At 40.5% G+C, this 16,359-nt stretch overlaps 1 long non-coding RNA gene across 1 annotated transcript; it reads left to right on the forward strand.

Annotated features, from left to right (window-relative positions):
- Window positions 1–564: 564 nt before the first annotated feature.
- LOC135097831 (uncharacterized) lies at window positions 565–4,326 on the forward strand. Its single transcript, XR_010266184.1, has 2 exons — window positions 565–953; window positions 3,209–4,326. It is a non-coding gene; the product is annotated as an uncharacterized LOC135097831 (long non-coding RNA).
- Window positions 4,327–16,359: the final 12,033 nt, after the last annotated feature.

Below are 16,359 nucleotides of genomic sequence, written 5' to 3' on the forward strand. Positions count from 1 at the left end.
GGCCAGCCACAGGAAAATCACAATCACTAAACATTGTAGATTAAGAGAAAATATGCCAGTACTGATACTATTCTTTATTTTGAAAGAAATTCTTTGTTAATATTTAGATCCAAAAATTATCATTAGACAGTGTTATAATCCAGGAGTACGTGGGACCATTAGCAGAAATGTTCAAGAATAATTTGTGAATATAGAATGGGTGTAAACTATCAAGGACATTGCAAAATTATGCCTTATCATTAGGCGGAGAGCTTGTTCCGTGGGTGTCAGGCGGCCAGTACAAAGTGTGGCGTGGACACTGTTTAGTTGGGTTCTACTTGTTATACGGAACAATAAATAAATAATTAAAGACAACCTCTTAGGCAGGGTAAAAAATGCTTAAATTAACAGAATACGAGCTGGCGCCTTCTCAATATTAGTCAACAAAAGAAAAATAACAATCTGTTCTGCCCACAAACATTCATTCTCTTACTGTCTTTCATTTTCCCTTCTTTTTGTCTTCTTCTGTCCAAACTCTTTAACCTTCACCAACTTTCTATCTGTTCTGTTCTGTTGAGGTGCATCCCCGGCCCGGCAGCAGACGACGCCACGACTAGGTGAAAACTTTAGTGTGGCGTGGCGGCTTACAGTGGGAACATGGAGTGTGCATGCTTAGTGTGCACAGTTACTAGCAATGTATGTCTCGCAATGTTGTATATGCAGTAAAAAATATTGTGTGCAGAGAAAAGTAAGCAAATATGAAGTATTACACGTATATTTGGTCCTTAAATAGTGATGACCATGACTGACCGGGAAAGAAGCTCATTTTGGGGTTATGGCGTATTGAGATATTGTTAGTGTGTAAATAGATGGAAAATTTAATGTTTCATATACCTTGCTACTGAAAGTGCAGTAAACAAAGCGAGTTATGCTATAATGGACATGTATCCGGTCCTCAACACAACGTACTCTGGGTAAGTCAGGGAACAAGCCCAAATTGACGTTATTGTGCCATACTGATATACTGTTTGTAAGTAAATGAATAGGGGATTGAGTGCTGCATATATTTAATTCCTTTATGTGCAGCAGAGAGAGCGAGTCATGTTACAATGAACAAACTTGTGGTGGGATAGTTACGTACGAGTATGCATGGATTTGAGGGTTGTGTGCTAAAAAACCTTCCACCATAGTGATCCACAGGTTCACGTGGAGGAGATATCGAGATTAAAATGGTGAACAGAAAAGTCTGACTGAGTGTTTAGCAGTGGATGAGAGATGAATTAAGGAAATGGTTGGCATGCCAAGGAATGTTTGATGGGCGTGTCCCACAGAATTAAATGGAACTCTGGTCAGACCACAATGCCGTGATGAAAAAAATATATATCGTTGTTACACACATTGGGGGAAAGTTATTTAAATAGTTGGACAGTAAGGTGTGTAGTAGAGAGGAATGTGAGAAGGTATGTGAAAGACAGAGAAGTGAGAGATAGTTGGGGAGGCCTCAGAGGATAAAGATGTTAAAAAGTATTCATTGATATGGTAACTACAAGGGAGTCTTGGGGATACAAATAAAAAAAAAAGTGCATGGCTGAGATGGAGGTGGCTGTGGAAGAGAAGAGGGCCTATGAGAAAATGGTGCAGAGAAATGACTCAGAGGAAATTAAAATGAGGAGAAATTAGAGTGTAGGTCTTGGAATATGAAACTGAAGGAACTCATAAGAAAAAATAAGATGAGAGTGGATGAGAAGTTTGGTAGAAAGCTGAGTGTAAGGAGATCACTGACAATAAGTTGTTCTGGAAGGAAGTGAAGAAAGAGGGGGGAAGAAAAGCATGGAATTGTGTGAGAAGTTTGGTAGAAAGCTGGGTGCAAGAAAATTAATGACAATAACTTGTTCTGGAAGGAGGGGACAAAAGAGAGGGGGAAGAAGAGTGTGGGATTGTGTGAGTAGAGAGAGGGTATAAAGTTCTTGTAAGCAGCAAGAAAGAAGTGCAAGTTACTTGGAGAAGACTTTGTCAAATGAATAAGGTGACAGGAGAAGCAATAATAATTAGCATGTGTATAGAAGCAGGTAGAGAATGAGAGAAATTGTTAGGGAGATGAAGAAAACAATAGTTGTGATGAAGTGTGGCAAAGCTATAGACACTGATGGAATAACTATGGAGAAGTGATAGCAGACTGGATGATTTGAATTACGTGAATTGGCATGGAAACAAGGAGGCAGGACCTGATGAGTGGATGGAGGCAATTATTGTATGTTTATATAAAGGGAAAGGCTGCAGGAATGTACAAAAAAGGTTACAGAGGGTAGATAAGTTTGCTTAGTGTGTCAGGAAAAGTCTGTGGTAGAGTCTTGACTCAGAGATTGATGGAAGTTATTGATAGAGGTGATGGTCGTTGGGGAACAGGGAAGTTTCAAGAAAGAAAAGTGTTGTGGAGCATATGTTTGCAATCACAATTATAATAGAGGCATGCTAAGGTAAACATAAATATTACATGTACCATTCATCTAGAGAAGGCTTATGACAGAGTGGGTAGAAAAGCATTTTGGGATGTTCTTGAAGTTTGTGATGTAGGAGCACAGGTGTTAGAAGTAATGTGTGTGTGTGTGTGTGTGTGTGTGTGTGTGTGTGGAAGGAGAGCTTGGAAAGATTTACTGCCAGAACAACTGAAAATGTGTAAGGGAGCTGAAACAAATTTTTTCTCTCTCTCTCTCTCTCTCTCTCTCTCTCTCTCTCTCTCTCTCTCTCTCTCTCTCTCTCTCTCTCTCTCTCTCTCTCTCTCTCTCTCTCTCTCTCTCTCTCTCTCTCTCTGCTGCAGTGTTGCATCTCTTGGTATCTTTAGTTTCTTTCTTGCTAACTGCATGCCTCCCCACCTCTTGTGGTCTCATTGTACAAGGTTTTCTAGTATTCAGTCCACCTGCCAAGTGCATGAGTTAACCAGTATTTTCTTAATCTTCCCTTTCACTGGTAAACTCTGGAACTCTCTGCCAACTTCTGTTTTCCCATTCCTATGACTTCAGTCCTTTTAAGAGGGAGGCCTTATGCCACTTCTTCAATTTTGGAAATCATTTTGGCTCTTTTCTTCAGGAACTGGCACCTTAGTGTGCCTTTTTTTTTTTCTTTATTGCCCTTGGCTCTTACATCAAAGAAAAAAAATTCTATATTAGTCTCCCTCCTTCCTATGGCACACTTTGTGATTGTATGGTATTAGGATTACAAAAAATTGTAGATGGTGGCCCAGACAGAATCCAGTACACCTGCAGAGCAAAGGAAGGAGGACCAGTTCAGGTGAAAGTGGTCATATTCACCAGGGAGCAGAAAAGGAAAGTATTTCAGGATGTTCATGACTCCAGTAGAGGAGGAGCTCACATGGGCATCACTAAGACTATTGCCAAAACTACAGAGAGATTTTATTGCATAGGCATTAAGAAAGATGTAGTGAATTGGACAGGTGAGTGTGACTGATGTCAGAGATCTGAAAAGATGAAAACTGTAGCACCATACCTGAATCCTATTAAGAGTGAAGGCCCTTGGCAGATGGTTGATGTAGATTTGATGGGGCCCTAAAAGAAACTCAGTCTGGCAACAAGGACATCCTTACTTTAACAGACTTACACTCCAGATTTATAGAGGCATTTCCACTGCCTTCAAAATCTGCTGATCTGGTATGTCATGTATTGCAGAGTATTTTCCACTGTTTTGGTCCCCCAGGGAAAACCTTAACTGATCAGGGAAAGGAATTCTGTAATACATTAAATGATACTCTTTTCCATTGTCCAAGTGAAGCACCTTGTAACACTTGCTTGCCACCCCCAAACTAATGGCCAGGATGAGAGGACCAACCAGACGCTGAAGGGCTCTTTAACTAAATTGGTAAATGAGAATCAGAATGACTGGGACAAACACTCGGAGGCTGCTCTGTTTGGTATATGAACATCAATGCAAGCTTCAATAAAGTGTTCTCCCTCTTTCTTGAAGTTTGGTAGACAGCCAACACTGTTTGTTGAACAGCACCAAAATGATCTTCATGAAAAAGTTGATATTTTAGAATTCCCAAATTTGAGCCCCTCAGATGAGTCAGTGGAATCAAGAAAGAGTCGCTTGACATCCATAAAAGAAAAAGTTGGCAGTCATGTTGCTAAAGCACAAGCTGAACAAAAGAAATAATATGAAATGAGGAAAGCTAAAGGACATAAGTCATTTGACTTTAAGATTGGAATGAAAGTTGTTGTAAAGAATAATAAAAAGCAAGGAAGGAAAGGTTCCTGGCTTGAGGAGGACTGGCTTGGGCCTTATGACACACCCAGCATCTTAGATAACTTTGTACAAATCACCACAAATGGAAAACTTCAAAATAAAACTGCATTAATTCACATTAAACTTTATAATTCCCTCAGTAGGTACTGCACAGGAGCATGCACAACTTTGTGGCCAAATGCTGCTGCCATCAGCTGCAGGGAGTGCTTCTGCTGTCTCTGTCTTTCCAGAATCCATGGCATCTGGGGAGGAGCCTGGAGAGGACATTCCCCCAGCCACAGACCATGCTGGTGTGAGGCAGCAGCCTGAGGTGCTCCTTTGTGAAGGATTGCACCATATCACTCCCCTTGATGTGCTCCTTTGTGAAGGGTCACACCATATCACTCCCCTTGATGTGCTCCTTTGTGAAGGGTCACACCATATCACTCCCCTTGATGTGCTCCTTTGTGAAGGGTCACACCATATCACTCCCCTTGATGTGCTCCTTTGTGAAGGGTCACACCATATCACTCCCCTTGATGTGCTCCTTTGTGAAGGGTCGCACCATATCACTCCCCTTGATGTGCTCCTTTGTGAAGGGTCGCACCATATCACTCCCCTTGATGTGCTCCTTTGTGAAGAGTCACACCATATCACTCCCCTTGAGGTGCTCCTTTGTGAAGGGTCGCACCATATCACTCCCCTTGAGGTGCTCCTTTGTGAAGGGTTGCACCATATCACTCCCCTTGAGGTGCTCCTTTGTGAAGGGTTGCACCATATCACTCCCCTTGAGGTGCTCCTTTGTGAAGGGTCGCACCATATCACTCCCCTGCCTCTCACCACTGTCAGTAAGGAATGCATTTCAGGTATTGTAAAAGTCCCCAGGTATGTAATGTGTACTGCAATTACCTAGGTCTGTGCTGTGCCCTGTAAACACCATCATCCAACTCTTCTTTGCACTCTCCTATCCTTCTCTGTAACTTAACCTCAAGTTTCTTTTCTAACTGTTCTATTGCTCCAGTGACAGACAGTCACCATTCTTCTCCTAAATCATGTTCCTCGGGGATCTGTCCTGTCACCCACTCTCTCTGGTGTTCATCAATAATCTTCTAACTGGTCACCATTCTTCTTCTCTCAGGGATCTGTCCTGTCACCCACTCTCTCTGCTGTTCATCAGTGATTGGGAGAGAGCAAAATTAAGTGTTGTTTAGTGCCTCAAGAATCCAAGTTTTACATCAAACAAATAAACACAACCTTCCAGACAACTATCCCTTCCTCTTCAGTGACCTTCAACTGTCCCCTCTATTACACTGAACATCCTCGGGTCTGTCCTTTACTAGTAACCTAAACTGGAAATTTCACATCTCATCTCTAGCTAAAACAGTTAAGCACTTCGAGTTGTCTCCACCAGTTTTCCTCACCCCCACAGCTGCTAACTCTGTACAGGGGCCTTATCCATCCATGTCAGCCTCGCTGCACAAGACCTTCTTTCTCTCACTTCTATTCTGTCCACCTCTCTAATGCAAGAGTTAACCAGTATTCTCAATCATTCATTCCTTTCTCTGGTAAACTCTGGAACTCCTTGCCTGCTTCTGTATTTCCACCTTCCTATGACTTGAATTCCTTCAAGAGGGAGGTTTCAAGACACTTATCCATCAATTTTTGACTACTGCTTTGACCCTTTTATGGGACTGGCATTTCAGTGGGCATTTTTTTTTTATTGGATTTTTGTTGCCCTTGGCAACAAAAAAATAAATAAATAAATGTATGGTGTAGGCCTCACATGTATGGGGGTACTCCACTCGTGTTGCTCAGCTGGTTAGGGTGGAATCAAAAGCATTTCATCTCATCAACTTCTCTGTCTGACTGTCTTCAGACTGCCTGCCCCCCCCCCCCCTCTCTCTCTCTCTCTCTCTCTCTCTCTCTCTCTCTCTCTCTCTCTCTCTCTCTCTCTCTCTCTCTCTCTCTCTCTCTCTCTCTCTCTCTCTCTCTCTCTCTCTCTCTCTCTCTCTCTCTCTCTCTCTCTCTCTCTCTCTCTCTCTCTCTCTCTCTCTCTCTCTCTCTCTCCTGCAGTATTGCATCTCTTGGTATCTTCTGTAGTTTCTTGCATGGCAGCTGATCTTCTGATCATCTTAACTGTCTGCCTCTCCTCCTGTTGTGGTCTCGTTGCACAAGGCTTGCTACTATTCTGTCCACCTCCCAGTATTCTCAGTCTTACATTCCTTTAACTATTAAACTTAAGAACTCCCTGCCTGATCCTGTATTTCCCCCTGCCTGTAACTTCAGTTCTTTCATGAAGAGGGTCTCATGACACTTATCAAATTTTGATTATTTTTTTCTTCATAATCATATTCTATTGAGATTGGCACCTTAATGTAGTCTTCTCTATATAAGTTAGTTGTCTTTGTCTTTCCAGAATCCTCAGCATATAGGGAAAGGACACTTCCCCAGCCACAGACCATGCTGGTGTGAGGCAGCAGCCTGAGGTGCTCCTTTGTGAAGGGTCACAGCATATCACTCCCCTGCCTCTCACCACTGTTGGGAAGGAATGCATTTCGGGTATTGTAAAAGTCCCTGTGTACAGTCTACAGGCCATCTAGGGAGGAGCCCTGAGGTGGCACTTGTAGATAACTGGATCCTTATTAAGGGGATAAAGATTTTCCAGAAGTGTTAGTGTGATGTGGATCAAGAAAACTTAAAATATTATAAACCTTTCTTTTATTTGTTTGATTATTTTGCTGAGTATTATTTTGTTCATGACTGAGTGGTAAGGAGGGGAGTGATCTCATAGTATCTCGTCTCTACACCTATCTAGTTTGGTCTTAAAAGTGTGGACAGTTACGGCATTGACAATGTCTTCGCTGAGTTCATTCCATTTGTTCACACTTCTGTGAGGAAAACTATACTTCTTAATGTCTCTTCTACAGTTAACTTTCTTCAACTTCTTATTGTGTCCCCTTGTACTCTGTGTGTCTGAAGTTATAAAATACATTTTCCATACCATTTACCATTCTATAGATGTTTATTAAATCTCCTCTCTCTCTCTCTCTCTCTCTCTCTCTCTCTCTCTCTCTCTCTCTCTCTCTCTCTCTCTCTCTCTCTCTCTCTCTCTCTCTCTCTCTCTCTCTCTCTTATTTTCAAGGGTAGGAATTTCCAACATTCTTAATTTCTCTTCCTAGGTTGACTTGCTCAACTCTGGAACCATCTTAGTGACTACTCTTTGTACTCTTCCTAATTTTATAATATTCCTCCTTGTATGAGGAGACCATATTTCCAGTCTTGGTCTTATCATAGAAATCAACAACTTTTTTATAATTTCTTTATCCAAATGTGAGAATGCCATTCTCATTCTTTTTAACAAATTCATCATCTTTCCAGTAATTTTATCAATGTGTCTGTATGGAGTCAAATTTTCAGTAACTGTTACTCCCAAATCCATTTCCTCTTTTGATTTCTGTAATTTCACACCATCCATCTCATAATGATATTGTAATCTTTTCTTACTCTTACCAAACTCCATTACTTTACATTTACTTAAATTGAATTCCATTTGCCAAGATTTACTCCATCTGTTTATCTTATTTAAATCATCTTGCAGTACCAGTACTGGTACCGGTACAGAAACCGTGCGATTCCCACCATGGTGCGAGCCATCAATCAGTAGTCCCTTCTAGATTAGACTTACCTTTAGGATTAATGTTAAGTATTTCTCCACCCCCTATATACATTTCCAATTTGTTAACTGCCTAAATAATAAACTGTTTATTATTATTATTATTATTATTATTATTATTATTATTATTATTATTATTATTATTATTATTATTATTATTAGTCATTTACATTTTCTATCCTTCTCATCAGCTTAGCATCATCTGCAAATAAGTTCATATAACTGTCTATTTCTTCATTTATGTCATTCACATACATTACAAACATTATCAGTCCCAACACTGACCCCTGTGGGACACCACTAGTTACTTTCAGCCAAGATGAATTCTGGTCTTGTATTACAGTTCTCATCTCTCTATCATCCAGATAGTCCTCCATCCACTCCAGCAGTCTTCCTCCAATTTTTCCACATTTTTTTATCTTCCATAGCAATCTTTGGTGTGGTACTTTTGTCAAACGCTTTCTTCAAGTCTGAGTAGACACCATCCACCCATCTGTCTCTCTCCTGCACAATGTCGACTACTCTTGAATAAAAGGACAGTAAGTTCATGGAGCATGATCTTCCCCTCCTAAATCCAAATTGACAATTTACCAAAACTTTATCTCTTTCCAAGTGTTCCATCTATCTCTCCTTTATTTTTCTTTCACAGTTTTCCTACAACACTAGTCAAGGACACTGGTCTATAATTTATTGGGTCTTCTTTATTTCCTCTTTTGAATATTGGTGTAATATTTGCTCTCTTCCAATCTTTTGGTACTCTTCCCTGTGATAGTGGTGTCACCACTAGACTGAATTTTATAAGCCAGTTGTTCTCTACATTCCTTCAATATCCAATTTTATGGGACAAGAGGTATGCTGGTGCTATCCCATCTCCATATCTTTTAATATACAGTTTAGCCTTGAATCCATGTATACTCCTTGCATTTACTATTTCCTTATCCAGACTGTTCTATACATCTGTACTTCTTTGTGGGAAACTATATTTTTTTTATGTCTCTTTTACAAGTACTCTTCTTCAGCCTCTTTCCATGTCCTCTAATATCTCACGTATCCTAAACCATCAAGTCACTCTGGTCCACCTCCTCCACTTCCTCCTGTGCTTTGTATATAGCAGTCAAGTCTCCCCTTTCTCTCCTTTTTTCCAGTATTGGTGGGTGCAACTCTGCCAGTCTCTCTTCGTATGACAAACGACTCTTGGTACCATCTCTCAGCTTTCTCCAACTTCATTACATCCTTTTTTCATGTAGAATGAGCACACTACAGCTGCATATTTCAGTCTAGTTCAAATCAGTGATGTAATCATCTTCCTGATCATCTTTTCATTGTTATACTCAAAAGATGGCCTTATTCCTCTCAACAAATTATAGGCTTAACAAATTATAGGTTTCTCCTGTAGTTCTGCTAATGTGTTTCTCTGGGATCAGATTTCCACTGACCGTAACACCCAGATCGTTTTCCTTCTCTGCTTTACTCAACCTCTCACCATTCAACACATAATTTCCTTTTACTCTTCTCTCACTCTTTCCAAATTCCATTACTTTACATTTCTCTGGATTAAACTCCATTTCCCATCTATGACTCCACTCCAATATCTTGTTCAGATCCTCTTGCAACACTCCACAATCTTCCTCACTCTCAACTCTTTCAGGAACTTGGCATCATCTGCACAGAAGGCTCATGTAGCTATTCACACTCTGTATCATATCATTCATATATGACTGGTGCCAGCACTGAGCTTTTGGGTACTCCACTTTCAGTTTTCCTCTGTGATGACTCCCAATCTTTTACCACGGTTCTCATCTCTCTCTCAGTCAAGAAATTCTCCATCCATCCCAGCAGGCCATCCCTCAGACCATCATCATGCTCCATCTTCCATGGCAGTCTCCTGTGTGGCACTTTATCAAAGGCTTTCTTCAGGTCTAAATATACACAGTCTGCCCACCCATTCCTCTCTTGTATTGTATCCACCACTCTTGAATAAAAACTCATCAGGTTTATAATTCACAACCTCTGTCTTCTAAATCCAAATTGTTTTATCATCACTTCATTTTCTAGGTAGTGCATTAATTTATCCTTCTTTAATCTTTCAGACATTTTACATACCACACTTGTTAGAGACACTGGTGTGTAGTTCATCGCCTCTTCTTGTTACCACCTTTATAAATTGGAATTATTTTTTACTCTCTTCCATTTAAGCAGGACTCTACTTTCATTTAAGGAACTCTCAGTAATACTGTGCACCACCCATGTCACCTGCTGATTGCATTCTTTCAGTATCCATCCCAACACTTTTTTGGGTCCAGGGGCCTTTCTAACATCTAGTCCCTCACACTGTTTCCACATGTCTTCCTCAGTCACCTGGATTTTCCCTGGACCCATTTTTTCACTCATCTCACTTTGCCCCACAAATATCCTCTCATTGTGAACGCTAAATGAAAACTCTTATTCATCATCTCTGCCATGTCAGCTAGATCCTCACACATTTGACCATTCACCTTCTTTGTTTTCATTGTGCTCCTCACACACCTGAAGAATAGTTTTGGTTCCTCTTTACATTTGTCCATAACATCGTTCTCATAACTTGTCCTTTCTTCTGTAATAACCCTTACACAGTCATTTCTTGTAGTGGTGTAGTTTTGCCACATCTTTGCATTTTTCACCTCCATCTATTCCATGCCTTCTCCCTCTCCTCCCTCACTACTTCACATATTCTTTTATAGCAGTCTTTGTGTTTTTATTTTCTTCTTATTGTGTTTATATCTTTCATATCAATCTTCAGTGTGGTACTTTGTCAAATGCATCCTTCAACTTTAACTTCACATCTTCTGTTATACCAGTCTTTGTTATATCTTATCTTTGTGTTTCCTTTTGGTACACATCTTTTCACTCTTTCTTATATATACCTAGTGACTAATGCTTCCTACTTCTGCAAATCTTTTGCTGTAATAAAGGCACTCCAGTCCATCTTACCAAAGTATCTCATCATTTATTTGAAGTTAGTTTTACCATAGCTAAATATTTCATCCTTATAATTTTCCCATCTACTTTCCTCTTCTTTTTCTTTGATATGAAACCTTACCATCACACAATCACTTTTTCCTACAGGATGATTGTAGTTCATGTGTTCAACAATGTCCACTTCTCTTAATAATACCAAATTTAGTCTTTGTAGTGCCTCTCCTCCTCTGTGTGTAGTGTTTTCCTTGGGCTGGCTGGCTTTCTGGCTTTCTGGTTGGCTGGCTGGCTAACTAACTGACTGGTTGGATGCCTGGCTGACCGGCTGGCTGGTTGGTTTTCTTGCTGACTAGCTGACTGGCTGGCTATCTGGCTGACTAGTCCACTGTGGGCTGGCTGGCTGGTTGGCTGGGTGACTCCTCAAGGGTGGCTGTCCCATCTCTCAAGTGGCCACATTTTGCAGGTGTCCCCAACCCCTCCCGCCCTGAGTGAACACACCCCCAGACAAAACCTCTAAGGGGGCCAAGGGGAAGGGAGCAGCCCAGGCCCCTTGCAATGCTGAGAGAGGTATGTCACTTCACTGCCAAGAAGGAAAGTTTCAGCTTCATTTTGCATGTGGTTTGTGTTGCTTTATGAAGTTTTTTTTTTTTTTTTTTTTTTTTTTTTTTTTTTTTTTTTTTTGTTATACAGTTGGTTCAGATATCCTACATGTCAATTGTTTTTGCTTTATTTATCAGTGTGTTCCTATTTTATATCTCTAGTTTTACATTGTCGTAGTTGACAGTGAGCAGTTGTGTTACATCTGCATTGTTTTACTTTTATTTGTCAGCAAGCCTCTTCATCTGATACAGTTCCTGCCAGTTTGAACTGATTTTGACTCTGCAAGGGAAGTATCCATAACTCCTCATTACTTTGAATATGAGGAGGACAGTTTCAACTTCATCTTTATCTCTTTTGCTTTATCTTTCATTCAACAGTGAATCCTTATGCAGGGGAACTTCAGTTTTTTAACTTAATTTGTTCGTAAATGTCGTTCCAAATCCAAAATGTTTGAAAACCGATACTATTTTCCCCACAGGAGTCATTCTAAAATAGATTAATCCATTCTCAGACTCGCATCCACCATGTCTTAGTGGGTAATGACCAACACTCCCGCTGCTAAGATGGCTGCTCCACAGCATCTCCAGCTTAGAATTTTTTTATTCAGAAAAGCTGTATTGAATGAACTTAGTGATACAGAACTCATCAAAAGATATTGTTTAGACCATGCTGGCTTTCTCTTTGTCACCCATGAAGTGAGGGAAGCCTTACAGAGACAGAGAGGAGCAACCCACTCGCTGCCAAAAATGAAGGTGATCATAACACTTAGACATCTTGCTGCTGGGAAAAGCTACTGGAAAAATGCAGTTGTGTAGTAGTGATGGCTTTGTGGCTCATCGGGAGAGCCACAGGAGGCTTGGGATTACTCCTGAGCCCCGAACCTTGTTTGTTTACATTGAGGTTCTTCAGTAGGATCATATTTAACTTATTTCAAAGATTGAATTACTGTCTTACCCTCTGTGTCTCTCCTCCAAAGGAAATATTTATAGAAACTATAAATTAGTAATAAATGGCAGCTTTTGTTACGTGTTGTAGTATTTGAAATCGAGTAACTTTGTTTGAAAACCAAATTATGGTACAGTAATCAAAGCAATTAGGAGTTAAAATTTTTGTTCAAAAACAGAGTTGTTCGGAGAGGGAGACATTCAGTAACTGAGGTTCCACTGTATACATTTCTTGGATTCATTTTATCACTGAGAAGGAAGTGTACATAATGACCTCATGTCTTCCACAAGTGGTGCACTGTGTTGTGTGGTAATGCAGCAGCCAGCTGTGGACCTCATGAGTGTTATCACCCCAGAGGTACTCATGGGGCATCACAGTGCATATTTACAGTGTAAGAGCACAGAGACCTGTGGTCATAACACGCTGCTATATTCATCCCAGGCTTTGCCAGATTCTTGATAGATGACTGTGTGTGCCAGAAAAAAGCTGAAACAATGTTGCTTATCTTAGCTCTTATTATACATCATCCATTTGAGAGAGGCACAAAGTGAGTGTCCCAGCAACATAATACATATTCCTTGTAACTAAAGGAATCTATACACAAGAATGAGATTACCTCAGCTACCACTGACATGTTGGGATTGAAGGGTAAAATGAAGTGTGAGGTGGTATCAAAGCCCCAAGACTAGTTCCATAGTACACCAACAGGTGGCTGTACAAGGATGCATGTCTGATGGGACTGGACCGTGACAGTTATCAAGCAGTCTGCCAATTGGTGTCTTTCTGTGAACTTTGTGAGCCATATCACATGAGTTTTGTGGCCTCATGCTGAACTTCATATTTCATCATGAACTGCAAACAAGAGCAGAGTTAACACCAAATTGTGTGTCAAATTCAGCAGAGACCTTTGACATGATTTAGCACATGTGTGGCAAGGAAGCAGTGAGTTATGTGAGGTGCGTCAAGTGCCATGTATTCTTCAGGAGCAACAGAATATTTCTGGAAGATGACAAGAGGTCAGGATGATATTCCGTGAGCTCAGCCACTGAAAACATGGAAACGGTTGAGTGACGTGCAAGGGAATTGTTGGAGATCAGCGAAGGGAGTTGGTGTCAGGGTTGGTGCATCATACAGAACAGCTGAGACAATCCCCAAGTTTGATTTGAATATGACCACATAGCTGAAAAATGTGTGCCCAGGCTTCTGATCTCCAAACAGAAGGTGTGCCAGATGACCCAACCTTCACGTTGAGGGTCTCCACTGGGGACAAGACCTGGATCCACACTTCATTTGTAACTTCTTCCTAAAGATAAAGGAAGCTGTGGGTGAAAAGGATGCCATCTTGACACCATGAAATGAGAAAGGATGGATCTAAGTTTGAAAAGTCAGACTTAAAAGGGAGATAGGAAGGAATTGGTTTTCAGATGGAGTGGTAGGTGAATGGAATGGACTCAGTAATCAGGTTGTTGGTGTTGGTTCTTTAGGAGTTTTAAAAGATTTATGGATGGGGATGGTAGATGGAAATAGGTAGGTATATTTTGTGCAGGAACTGCCACGGGTAAGCCTTATGACTTCTGGCAGCCTTTCTGATTTCCATATGTTGTTATCCTGTGTTCCATGGAAGAGGTTGAGCCTGAGTCACAGAAGGTGCTTAACATGCTTTGAGAACAAGACTTACTGAACACATGTGAGCAGTGACAGCGGGACTGGGACCACTTTATTGGTGGTCAAGGTGACTGTTTTGAAGGAGTGATGTCCAAACTTAATACATGGATAAGTCTTGTAACATTTTGATATCAGTCATCTTGTATTCTAAATCTAGCAGTTAGTATTGCAGTGCCATACATTGTACATGTTCCTCCACACTCATCTCTTTTCCTGCACAGAGTAGTGATGTGTGGAGTAGGATGGTGGTTTTGAGAGAATAGTTCCGGACATCATCTGTTCTGCTGTAATAATCTGAAATACAGTAAGGTGGTGTGGACAAATGGTAACAGTAAAAGTGAATGAGTTTGTAAATGTTTATGGTTTCTCCAAATATTGGTGCCACAAATTCCAGTGAATTTCATGTGAAATAAATTATTGGTATGTGGACTAATAAACTGCTTTTTATGAGGAGTTCCACAAAGACCAAGATTTGGAATGTGATCTTTGGAGGAAGTTGTCTGATCTTTTTTACTACTCTGGGCAAGTTTGTATGAATGAAATGAAGGAATGCTAGAGGGAGGCGGCCAGTGAGGTGGATACTTGCTCTCAGTGGGTGAGTACTGGGGGAGAGGTGACAGGGAAGGCTCTCACCACACTATATTACAACAGAACAAGTGGAGATGAATAGGCAAGATGCAAGCATGAAGGCACAGTTTCAGAGAACAATACGAGGGACCCATCAGGTCCATAAGCCTTCTGAGGGCAGCAAGGTTATGGAAAGCATCACTGCGAAGGATCTTAATGGGTAGCATGAAGTAGTTGGAGGGTAGAGGAGAGGGAGGAACAAGCCCTGGATCTTAATGGGTAGCCTGAAGTAATTGCTGCTGTTGCTCTTTCGGCCAATCAAAGTGTTTCCCACCTCTGGTCTCATCTCGAGTACCAGCTCACTCCTTCCTGATTTCAGTGCTGCCAATGCCCATCTTCACTACCCACGACACAGTGCTACTAATGTCATCCCCCCCTTCGTAAAGTAGTTTTAGGAACATGAGCACGTTGAAGTTGTTAACTTTCGAAATCAAATGTAGTTATTTCAATTAAAACAGTACTTTTCATTAGTGAAGAGACAGGATAAACATTGAATTTAAATTTTTTGAAGATGTTTCTAAGTTTTCTAAGATCAAGATAAAAGTAAAGGCTTGGATTTTTCTTTTTTTTTTTACTTAAAATATCAATATTGTTATCACTACTATCAGAATTTTGAATTTATAGATTTATTGGTTATCAAATATTGGCGATAAATTTATCACCAGTTACTGAGTTATCAGTTATCACTGATAACATTATCATCATTGATTTATTATTTATTGTGATAAATTTTTTATCATTGCCAGCTATGCAATTGAGTGATTGCTTTATAGGGTTTACCTCTGTTTCTTTATAGCAGATATTTAGTATTGTACCTTCACTTGATGATATGGATAATGCAAACTTGGAAAGTCAGTAAACAAGTAATGTAATGAAGGTTGGGAACCAATGGTTTAGGACAAAAGAAAGAGTGAGGATTGTATGTCTGCATAGCACATACTATCACCTTTGTTATGCGCTCAGCACACAGAGATGGGTACCCTATGACACAGAAACAGTAGTCATTCCAAGGCAAATCAGCATAATACCTACTTGGCTCCAGTAGGGGCAAAATGACAAAGGCACCTCCACTTTGGGGAATCCTGGGGACGGATTGGAAGGATAGGACAAGATGCAGATACGAGGTTGTGATTGGAGGAGCCCAATGGAGATGATAGGATGATAGCATAAGGAGAAGGGTTAGAGGTGAGAAAAAGGTCAAGAATGTTGGGCATATCTCCAAGACAATCAAGAATACAAGTAGAGTGTTGTACCAGTTGCTCTAGGTCATGGAGGATAGCAGAGTTAAAGGCTAGTTCACCAGGATGGTCAGTGAAGGGAGAGGAAAGGCAAAATTAGTAATGAACATTGAAGTCTCCAAGAATGGAGATCTCTACAAAAGGGAAGAGATTCAGAACGTGCTCACTTTAGAAGTTAAGTAGTCAAAGAATTTTTATAGGAAGAGGAGTTACTTGTAGGTGAGAGGTATACAGCACAGATAAATCTTGGTTTAGAGTGACTGTAGTCATAGCCAGACGGCAAAAAATCCAGAAGATTCAAGAGTGTGGGTACAAGAGCAAGTTAAGTTGTTGTACACATAGTTGCAACATCTAGCTTTGGACAGAAAATGATAGAGAAAGTAGGGGGGAACAAAGAAGGGGGTACTGTCAGTTGCCTCAGACACCTGTGTTTTGGGGAGG

The sequence above is a fragment of the Scylla paramamosain genome, unplaced genomic scaffold (genome assembly GCF_035594125.1).
Source record: "Scylla paramamosain isolate STU-SP2022 unplaced genomic scaffold, ASM3559412v1 Contig33, whole genome shotgun sequence".
Lineage (NCBI taxonomy): Eukaryota > Metazoa > Arthropoda > Malacostraca > Decapoda > Portunidae > Scylla > Scylla paramamosain.